General features: G+C 43.3%; 1 pseudogene; it reads right to left on the bottom strand.

Moving 5' to 3' along the window:
* Window positions 1-2,475: 2,475 nt before the first annotated feature.
* LOC103071984 (signal peptidase complex catalytic subunit SEC11A pseudogene) lies at window positions 2,476-3,019 on the bottom strand (annotated as a pseudogene).
* Window positions 3,020-9,919: the final 6,900 nt, after the last annotated feature.

The following is a 9,919-nucleotide window of genomic DNA, read 5'->3' as shown; positions in this document are numbered from 1 at the left end:
TTCAGGGCACAGGGGCCCCCTGGAATTTAGCCACCTGGCTCCAGGGAGGATGCCTTGGGGTGAGATAATGTGCCTTGTTCAGCCTGGGGCTGACTTAATTTACTTTTAATTACATAGCTTCACAAAAATATTGGGTGAATGAAATGGAGTCCCATCAGCAGCAGGTCCTTAACAATGAGAATCCCACATCCTTTTAACCTGCTTGGAAGTAACTTGCGGATTGCTATAACTCCTCATATCACACACACACATTTTCCTGAACCTCACTCCTCTCTCTATACTTTATCGTTCCTAAAACCTTAGCAGATTCCTCAGCAATTGACTTGGGATCGATGGGAAGAAAAATAAGGCCACAACACAGTAATTCAGTTTGACAAAATTCAGTGTTTATTCAATTGAACTCAAATGTTTATTTAGTACCCTACTGGGCCCTGGGTTAGTGAACCTGACAGAGTTTCTTCCCTCAAAGAATCACAGCCAAATGGACAACTTTCCAGGCTTAGATTCACCCTTGGGAGCTTATGAAAATACAGATTCCTCAGCTTCAGCCTGGCTTTCTGAATTAGAATATCTAGGGTGGTGGGACCCAGGAATCTATATTTTAAAAAGCCATCACAGGTGAAGGTGACTTTTATGCGCTATAAACTTCGAGACCATCTGCCTTAGGCTCTTAACTTACCATTTTGATTTCAGACCTCAAGCACAGAGAACACTCTGGTGGCCCACCTGGTGATGGTGAGGGACAGATTTCCTGAGCCTCTAACATGCAGGAAAAAACAGCTGACTTCACCTGGGACACCAGAACAAAAAGACACCCAGCCCAAAGCTCCTCTTGGCCCACATGTCACAGGGACAACCTACAAAGAAAAAGACACAACTGTGACTTGAGGAGCAAGATGGAGCGTGGTGCCCAGGGTCCAAGTTCAGATGTGCCCACTGTAGACGGACGCTACTGCTTCTAACCCCTACCTCAGAACTACCTTTTGAAGTGGGTATTTTAACCGTCTGTATTTAACAGAATGAGGAGGCCAGCTCAGCAATATTGAGCGGCCTGCCCATGCTACAGGAATTTTAATTCACTTTCCCTAAATCCAATCCGAGGTTGTTAGATGCTTCCAACTTTGGAAGACCTTTCCTATGAGGTTCATATCCCAGAGTACAATGTTTCAACAGGAACTTGGGCAGAAGTGAATGAAGCCCAGCCACTGGGAACCAGCTATGATGTTGTAGGACATTGATCTAAGCCTTAGATTATAGGCCTGGCTCTGCTGTTTACTAACTAGTGGCCTCAGACATGTTACCACAGTCCATGCAGTTCCCTAAGCCAGACCCCTCCCTCTCACTCACCCTCCACATGTAATCCATTCTTACTGGTTCTGCCTTCTAAGTATCTTCAAATTTGTATACCTATTTCCATCTTCACTGCTATCACTTTAGACCTGAACTGTTGCAAGAACTCTTAAACGATCACTCCCCTTCCATTCATCCTCTCCCAATCCATTTCCTCCACAACAGCCTAAGTCATAGCACATCAATCCTTGACTTAAAACCCTTCAACAGCTTCCATTTATCTTAGGATAAAACTAAATCTCCTATCATGGTCTAGACCTCTGCAGACTCATCCTGACTCGCTTTCTGCCTTGCTTTCTAGGCTCCAGGCACGCTGGTGTTTCTGTCTTTCAAACGCTCCACGCTCCCCTCCTCGCAAAAGCCTCCATATACTTTGGTCCCTCCCAGGGGAGTGCTTTTCACATCCTCATTCACCCACTTAACTCATTCTTCAGATCCCAGTTCATTATCATTGCACTCAGGAGCCTTCCTCATTCCTCCTCCCCCCACTAAATCAGTCCCTCCTGTTATACGTTCTCATGGCTCCCCCTGCACTCACCGCAGTTTGCAATTATACGTCCTTTGGTGATTTTCTGTCTCACCCACTAGAGTGTGAGCTACATTAGGGTGGAGACTATGTCTGTTTCTCCACCATCATCTTATTCCCAGCGCCTCAGTTCAGAGCCTGGAATGTAGTAAAAACAATAATAATGATGCTGATGCTAGTGGCTATATTACTGATGCCTAGCATGTGTCTTGCTCCTAAGTATCAATACTTTACTCGAGTTAGTTCTCTTAAACCTTGAAAACCCTATAAATTTATAGGCACTCCACTGAGATCGTTTTTTTTTTTTTTTTTTTGGCTCAACCTTTTAATAGAAAAAATTCACTGATGTACAAAAATGCGAAAGTGTGACAATGACAACATATGGAATTCTGTGATTGAAGGTCCCCTCGAGTGCACGCTGTGGTGCACATGCACCCGCCCACACGTACCCTGGCGTGGAAACATAAACTTAATGCAAACCAGGGCTACCAAGAAGCGCCAACATGTGTTCTCCATTCCACCAACCACAGATCGATATCTACTCCAAACATTCAGGAACAAAAAGTACAGCATCTTCCAGGAACAGCAAGGCAGACTTCTTACTCACAACGGACCAGCACAAATAAACCCAGCAAGAAGAGTACTGCACTCTGAAATTTAGGATAGTCACTCATGAGCATGGTCACAACCCCAGTGTAAGGAACAAATCCCCTCGCTGTCCTCACAACATCGTTCTTCTCTAGCCAATGTTGTCCTTGTTTATACAGGCCTCGGGCATCAACCACACTGTTATCTCCTTTGGTCAGAAACTTCACACGTCCATTTTGCTTTTCATGAATCTTCAAGACTCGGTGAACTATAGGAACCTCTCTTCCTTCTATCCTAAAAACAACAATTTCTTCCACTCCTACGGGATGATCTTTGACTCGACTTGCTGGAAAGAGAAAATCTCCTCTATGAAATGCACGTTCCGTGCTGCCGCCGAGCACCACGACAAACTGGACTTTCCCTTCCATTTATAACCGTTAACCCCTTCCAGAGCATTGGTGCCGAGGAGACAGTCTTTCCAAAATTTAGGACTTGATAATAGAGCTGCCGCTTGTTCATCTGCTGCACATCATCCAAAACATCGAGAGGTACCATGGCGGGGCCGGCGAGGGGACACGGGCAGAAGAGAGGGCGAGATGTGACCCGCGGGAGGAACGGCTGGCACACGGGCCAGGCTCACACTAGACAGGACCCCCCTCCACTGAGATCTTGATGAATGAATACACTCACTTCTCTGTGCCTCATTTTTCTTATTGACAAAACGGAGAAAGTAGTATGTGAGTGAATCACAACCAAAGTGGCAATACTTTATATTGTCTTTAATTATTTACAAATGAAAGAATTGAGCCTTTAAAAAATTTTCCATGGGTTTTATTTTTTTTCCCATGGGTTTTAAAAACATATGTGTGTAGGGCTTCCCTGGTGGCGCGGTGCTTGGGAGTCCGCCTGCCGATGCAGGCAGAGAACATCAGACCCCAAGGAATATTAATCAGAGTGAGGCCTCCCAGAGATCCTCATCTCGGCACCAAGACCTGGTTCTATCCAACTGCCTGTAAACTCCAGGGCTGGATGCCTCAGGCCAAACAACCAGTGAGACAGGAATACAGCCCTACCCATCAAAAAAAAAAAAAAAAAAAAAAAAAAAAAAAAAAAACATATGTGTGTAGACAAATTATGCTTATACCCCTCACCTTATACAATGTTTCTAATACGTCTAATACAATGCTTCTCAACCTTTAAATAAAATTATTGCCACCACCCCATCCCCCCCGCAAAGAGAAAGCTTAAATTAAAATGTAAATTATCCCTGACGAGAGAAATTAATAAGATTTCTTTGGGTAGGGTGGAGTTTTGGAGGGCCACACACCATTGTAATAGCTAAGGGGGTTTTTTCGTATTCTAAGAATTAATTTTTATCCCCTTGGTAGTAATATCACTGCTCCTTTCTTTGAGAATGAATGTTCTAAAAGAAAGAAAGGAAGGGAGGGAGAGAAGGAGGAAGAAAGAAGGAAAGGGAGAAAGGGAAAAAGGGAGGAAGGGAGGAAGGGAAGAAGGGAGGAAGGGAGGAACTTTTTTTAAATGGCCCAGAATAATTGCCTCCCTTAGCTCAAAAATAAGTAAAATTCCAGGAGACTTGCCTTCTTTTCCACCAACCTGCATGACCTTGCTCTGTATTTCCTATTGGGGCAGCTGCAGTGACCTCATGATGGAAGATGGAAGTTCAAAAAGCAGATGTAGCCGAGCCGTCAGCTTTCAGCACTGTGATCAGACCCCCTGTGCTCCTGCACGCTCCCCTCTGCCCCGCCTTGTGTGAATGCCCACTTCCTTCCGCGTTCCTCCCAATTCTCCCTTCTTAATGGCCACTCTGAAACACGCCAGCCGAGGCTCGGTGTCGCGGGGATCTAAGTGTAAGCAGCCAGGTGCAGCTGCTGTCCTCAAGGGAATACAACTTGGCGATGGTGGCAGCCCATAGAGAGAAGACTTGGGAAGAGTTAATGCCATTTGGGGGAATCAGGAAAGGCTTTAGAAAGTAAGATAGCCTTTGAGGTTGGGCTGGAAGGAGGGGCAGGATTTTGATAGACAGTGATAGGAGGGGTGAGGGTGAAGAGAGAACAATAAAGGCTTCAAGGGTAGAGGATACCGCCTGCGAGAAGACCAGGTGTAAGAAGTGTGGTATGATGGTGTGGCATGAAGGGAGGGAGTGGGAACTAAAACTAGAACTAATTTGGAGAATCTTGAATGACAGGCTTAGAAGTTTGCTAGGAACCATTGAAGGTGTCAGCAGTGGAATGACATCAGAAGATATATGCTTTAGAAACCTTAAGGTGGCAGCTGCATGGAAGATGAAGCAGAAGCAGAGAGGAGGAACCCAGTGAACAAGATTTTCCCATGGACCAGGCCAGGGTTTCTCAACCACAACACTTTTGACTTCAGGGGCTCAGTGTTGTAGGGGGCTGTCCTATACATTACAGGATGTTTAGCAGCATCCCTGGCCTCTACTCACTAGATGCCAGTTGTGACAAACAGATGTCTCCGGACATTGCCAACTGTTCCCTGGGGGGGCGGGGTGGGGTGGCAAAATTGCCCATCTGAGAAACGCTGATCTAAGCAAGGACCAATAAGGGACTGACCTGGGGCAGCCACGAAGGAAAAGGAGGGTGACAGCTAGGCAGCTGATGTTTCCAACTCTACAAACGTCATAATGAGGGCAAACGTGGAGTCCAAGGGAATTTTCATGTTTCAAGCATGAATGGTCGGAAAAAGAGCAGTAAAATTTTTTGAGAAGGAACATTTTAGAAGGGGTGAATAAGGAATTTCATTTTTACGTGTTTTGTTAGATGTTTCTAGTCACACATAGAGGTAGAGATACCCTGTAGGTTGCACAGTCAAGTTCTCATGAACTAATGAATAAGCAAATCAATGGTATGTGTCAAAAGAGAGGTTGGAAGCTAGAGATAGGACCATGTGAATGGAGGAAACCACTGTAACAAAATTTAGAAAAATATTAGACAAGAACTGAGTTTAGAACTTTACATAATGTTTTCTGCAAGGGGCGGTAGCGAGGTATAAGCAAAGTTTCTTTTCCATGGTGTAACCCTAACGGTATACAGAACCATATAGAACAAACTGATATTCTTAGGAGTCTAGGAACTTGACTCAAAGCTCCCTCAAAAAGCCCAAGATTTCATTGCAGTTTCAGTTCCATCTTTAAAAATTCTTTTGAAAATATGTATTCCAGCCCATATTATGAGCTAGTTTGTTTTACCATGAGAATATTTTAAAATATTTACTTCCTCCCCATAACGTTTAGGTAGTGTATAGTGTGGATGGTCCAGCAGATTCCCCATGACTGCTAACAGTTTTACATGTGCTCTCATCCAGGGGTACCCATACAAAGTTTGAGATACAGGAGGACAGAAAGTGATACAAAATTGGGAGTGTGACAAATCCAAATGCAATTTCTTATCCTGCCACTTACTAGTTGGTGTGACCTTAAGCAGGTATCTTGACCTCTGTGAGCCTTGGTTTCTCAACAGTAAAATGGGGCTACTGCTCCCAATTTCCATTATAAAGGTCAAATGAGATAAAATATATAAAGTGCATTGTAGATGTTTAATAGGTAGCAGCTCGTTTATTATTTGGTGGAGGCAGAAAGAAAGGGGGGGCGTATGGAGGCAGAGAAGTGGTGGTTGAGATACTAGGAATACAACTTTGGTATTTTAATATCCTGAAACCTTAAGTTGGTATTCCCAGAGTGAAATGATTTTGAAACAATTATCAACTGGCTCAAAAAAGGTAAAAGCATGTGAGAAAAATCTTTGCAATTAGCATTTGAATTTCTTAATTATGGCCTGAGAAAGTGGTGTGAGGGGGACCTGCTGACGGTGTAGTCCAATTACCTAGCAAGTGGAACGCGAACAAGAGGTAGAATAAAACCTAGAACATTCTTCCCACACACGTGATACATGGTATGGGAGATCTGAGACTGGAAAAAGTCATGCGAGTGAACTTACAACCGACCCACCCAAAGCTTGGAAAGATCTCTAAGAAAAGAGCTAATGTCAGTAGAACCTGAATGGGAAATCCACACCTAGGACAGAATATTGGTTGTGGTCATGTGCCTTGCATTTTTTAGAAACATTAGAAAATCATTCATTACAAATTCCTTGCACTGTTTTACACACACACACACACACACACACACACACACCATGGTCTCTATAAGCATAAGCAAATGCTATGTTTAAACAAAATCGGACAAAACACAGTTTCTTTGTTATATTATGAATCTCCAAGACAAAAAAATACCCACCACATCCCAAAGTTAGTAAGTACATAATGGAATTTTTTCTCCTTAAAATGACTCCTATAACTTGTGTTTCAAACACACTTTTTAAAAGTTCTGCCCTAAACAATCCTAACCACAATCCTTTTAACATATGTAATCTATGTGACAGTCTTTCAATGTACTGGAATCCTCCAACATTATAGCTCACATCCTTTCCTAATGTGGCAAAATCAGTGGAGTCCTCAGGCGGGTAAAATATCTCTAAGTCTAAAAACCTTGGCAGCTATATCTACAAGCATGTTTTATGTAGATAAAAATCACAATATACTGAAGCACAAAAACAACCAAGTCAATGACAGAGAGGTTTTGCCATGATCGCTGTATCAATAGCAGCTACTATATTTTTAGACATTGTGATCAAGAGTTGAAATAAAGCCAATATCCAGTCTTCCGGGTGCTTAGTAGAAAAAATATATAATTTCTTTAAAACCAGCAAGGGATACTGGGAGCGAATCACCTTCAGCCATTTTTCCTCTAAACTCTCCGATGTTGTCCTCAGATGTTTTACCATGAGGGCAATGGGGATGTAGATAAGGGTCAGTGAAATCCTCAGGTGAGGAGAGGTAAGGGAAGTTTATGAAAAGACAACTGATGAAATATCAGTTGATACTAATATTTACTTCTCAGATCATTTCCACGCATCAGCTGTAGAGAGAGATAATGGTAATTCCCACGCTTGCTTGTCTAAATACTAAAAGAACTCATCCCCTCTAACCAATTACAGGAATGACAGAATGATAATAATCCACCAAACACGTTAACACATTCTCCTGTGACCTCAGCATGTTTTTCAAACCTGTTGTGAAAGAACAGTGACAGACAGGCAGGAGAAAAATGCATTGACCTCACTCTGTGCCTGGGCTGAGGCACAGGCACTACCAAGAAGATAGCAGCCTTTTCCTAACAAGGCCTGAAGCCACAGCAGTGTCTAAGAGGCTCGGTCCCGGGAGCCCTTGCAACATCTGGCTGGAGTCAGAGGGTGGGGCAGCTGAGCCTTTGCTGACCTCCCTGGTTGCTGGAGAAATGGCCCCAGACACGCCTTAGGCAAACATGCTTAGCTTTTGCCCCAAGCAGCTGCTCTTCCTCTCCTTCCACGTGTAGCATCAGACACACCTTGCTCACCTGCAGGAGACGGGGGCCACGATGCCCTGCAGTCCCTCTGCATCTCCCGTCGGCGCCACTGCAAGTATTTCCTAAATCATGTCTCTACTAATTTTTCCCCTTCCCCTGTCCACCCTTTGCGTGAAGGATGTGACATCTGTAAAGCAAGTTTAGAATGTGTAATTCACTGGCTTAAAAGTCTCCACTTGCTCTCATTGGGTGGAAAACTCATTCCCCTTAACCCTCAGTAGAAGAAACCTTGCATCCTGGTCCCCGCATCTCTCTCCAGTTTTACCTCCCATCCCTTCTCTGCTACTCACAATGTGCCAGCCACACTGAATTTCACAGTTTCTGAGACAAAGAGGCCCTTTCACAACTCAGTGGCTTTGCACGAGCTGTTCTCTTTACCTTTCATACTCCCACAATTTCTCCCTTGGGGGAATCCCCCCTTCCTATGATCCAAGCTCATATGTTATCTCCACAGTGAAGCCTTCACTGAATTTCCCTTCCTCCACCAAGGATGGAGGGAATAATTCCCTATGTTCCTATCACTTTCCACACAGCTCTGTGAGGGAGGCAGTATAGCATAGTGACTAACAGGATGCACTCCATAGTAGATTAACAGGCTCTACACATGCTCATTCTCTGACCTTGGACAAATTACCTAATCTATGCCTCAATTTCTTCAGCTGCAAAACAAAGGGAATAATAGTAAATACTACATAGGATTGCTATGAGGAGTAAATATGTTAAGCTCTCAAAACGTTCAGAAGAGTACCCCATTCACAATAAGTGCTCAGTAAGTATTAGCTATTATTATTGTGTCCACTAAAATTTTAATACTGTCATCATCTGTTTAGGTGTCTCTCTCTCCCTGTCTAGAGAACAGGGTGGGGACTATTTCTTATTCATGCTTTTATTCTTCGTGCCTAACAGTTCTAGGTACTAGCCTCTCAATAAATGTTTATTGAATAAGTTGATTATTTTCTAGGCGGTAAAATATCCTCATGACTCCAGAGATTATAACTCAAGGAAGTTACTTTCTTTCTTTCTTTCACTCTATGGAAAGAAAACATTATGTAAATCCATAAAACAATATCCTGAACAGAGATGCTTGAAGTTAATCTTATGAGTCCCTCTGTGAAGTAGGAGTCTAGAAGCCTGAGTAGAGTCTTTTTCCTCCTAGGGCTGTGTGTCTTTGGACAAGTCACCTTCATTCATTTACTCAGTATATTCTTGCTGAATATCAATCATGTGCCAGGCACTATTCTAGGGGCTGGGGAGAAAGCACTGCACAACATAGACAAGGTTTCTATTCTCATAGACCTTGATTAGAGGGAGAAAGTGCATTCAACAATGAATAAGAGAAAGAAAAAAGAAAAGTTGGAGAGTTGTAAGTTCTATGACTGAAATGAAACAAGAAAACGTGTTAGAAAGTGTCTGGGAAGGCTACAAGTGAAAAGTAAGTCAAGGAAGGCTTCTCCGAAGGTCAACAATAACATTTAGACTTGAGCTTGAGACTTAGGGGAAGAACATTCCAGGTATAAGGGGCAGCTACTATAAGGGTTCAATGTGAAACTGAGCTTGTAGTGCTCCGGGTATCAGAAGAAAGCCTTTGGTGCCTGGAACTTGGGAAGTGAGGATAAGAGTTGTACCATCTGAGGTCACTGAGGAAAGTAGGGACCCTATAGGCCAAAGGAAAGAATGAGGATTTTATACCAAGTGCAGCAGGGGGTTATTGACATGTATTGAGCAGGAGAGGAATATGGTTTGATTTACACTTTTAGAAAATTCTATTGTAGAGATAATGGATTATGAGGGAAGGAGAGGCATGAGAAAAGGCAATGAGACTAGTTGAGAAGAGGCAATGAGACTAGTTGAGAAGAGGCAATGAGACTAGTTGAGAAGAGGCAATGAGACTAGTTGAGAGGCTGTTCCATTAGTGTAGGTGAGACACGAATAGCATAAGTTCAGATGGCATCTGTGAAGAAGGATTTGATGAACCAGAGTCCTGATACTGATCAACTGAATGTTGGAGCAAGAGA

The sequence above is a fragment of the Lipotes vexillifer genome, unplaced genomic scaffold (genome assembly GCF_000442215.2).
Source record: "Lipotes vexillifer unplaced genomic scaffold, Lipotes_vexillifer_v1.1 scaffold765, whole genome shotgun sequence".
Lineage (NCBI taxonomy): Eukaryota > Metazoa > Chordata > Mammalia > Artiodactyla > Lipotidae > Lipotes > Lipotes vexillifer.
The sequence above is the reverse complement of the archived record's forward strand: the minus strand, read 5'-3'. Positions and strand labels throughout refer to the sequence as shown.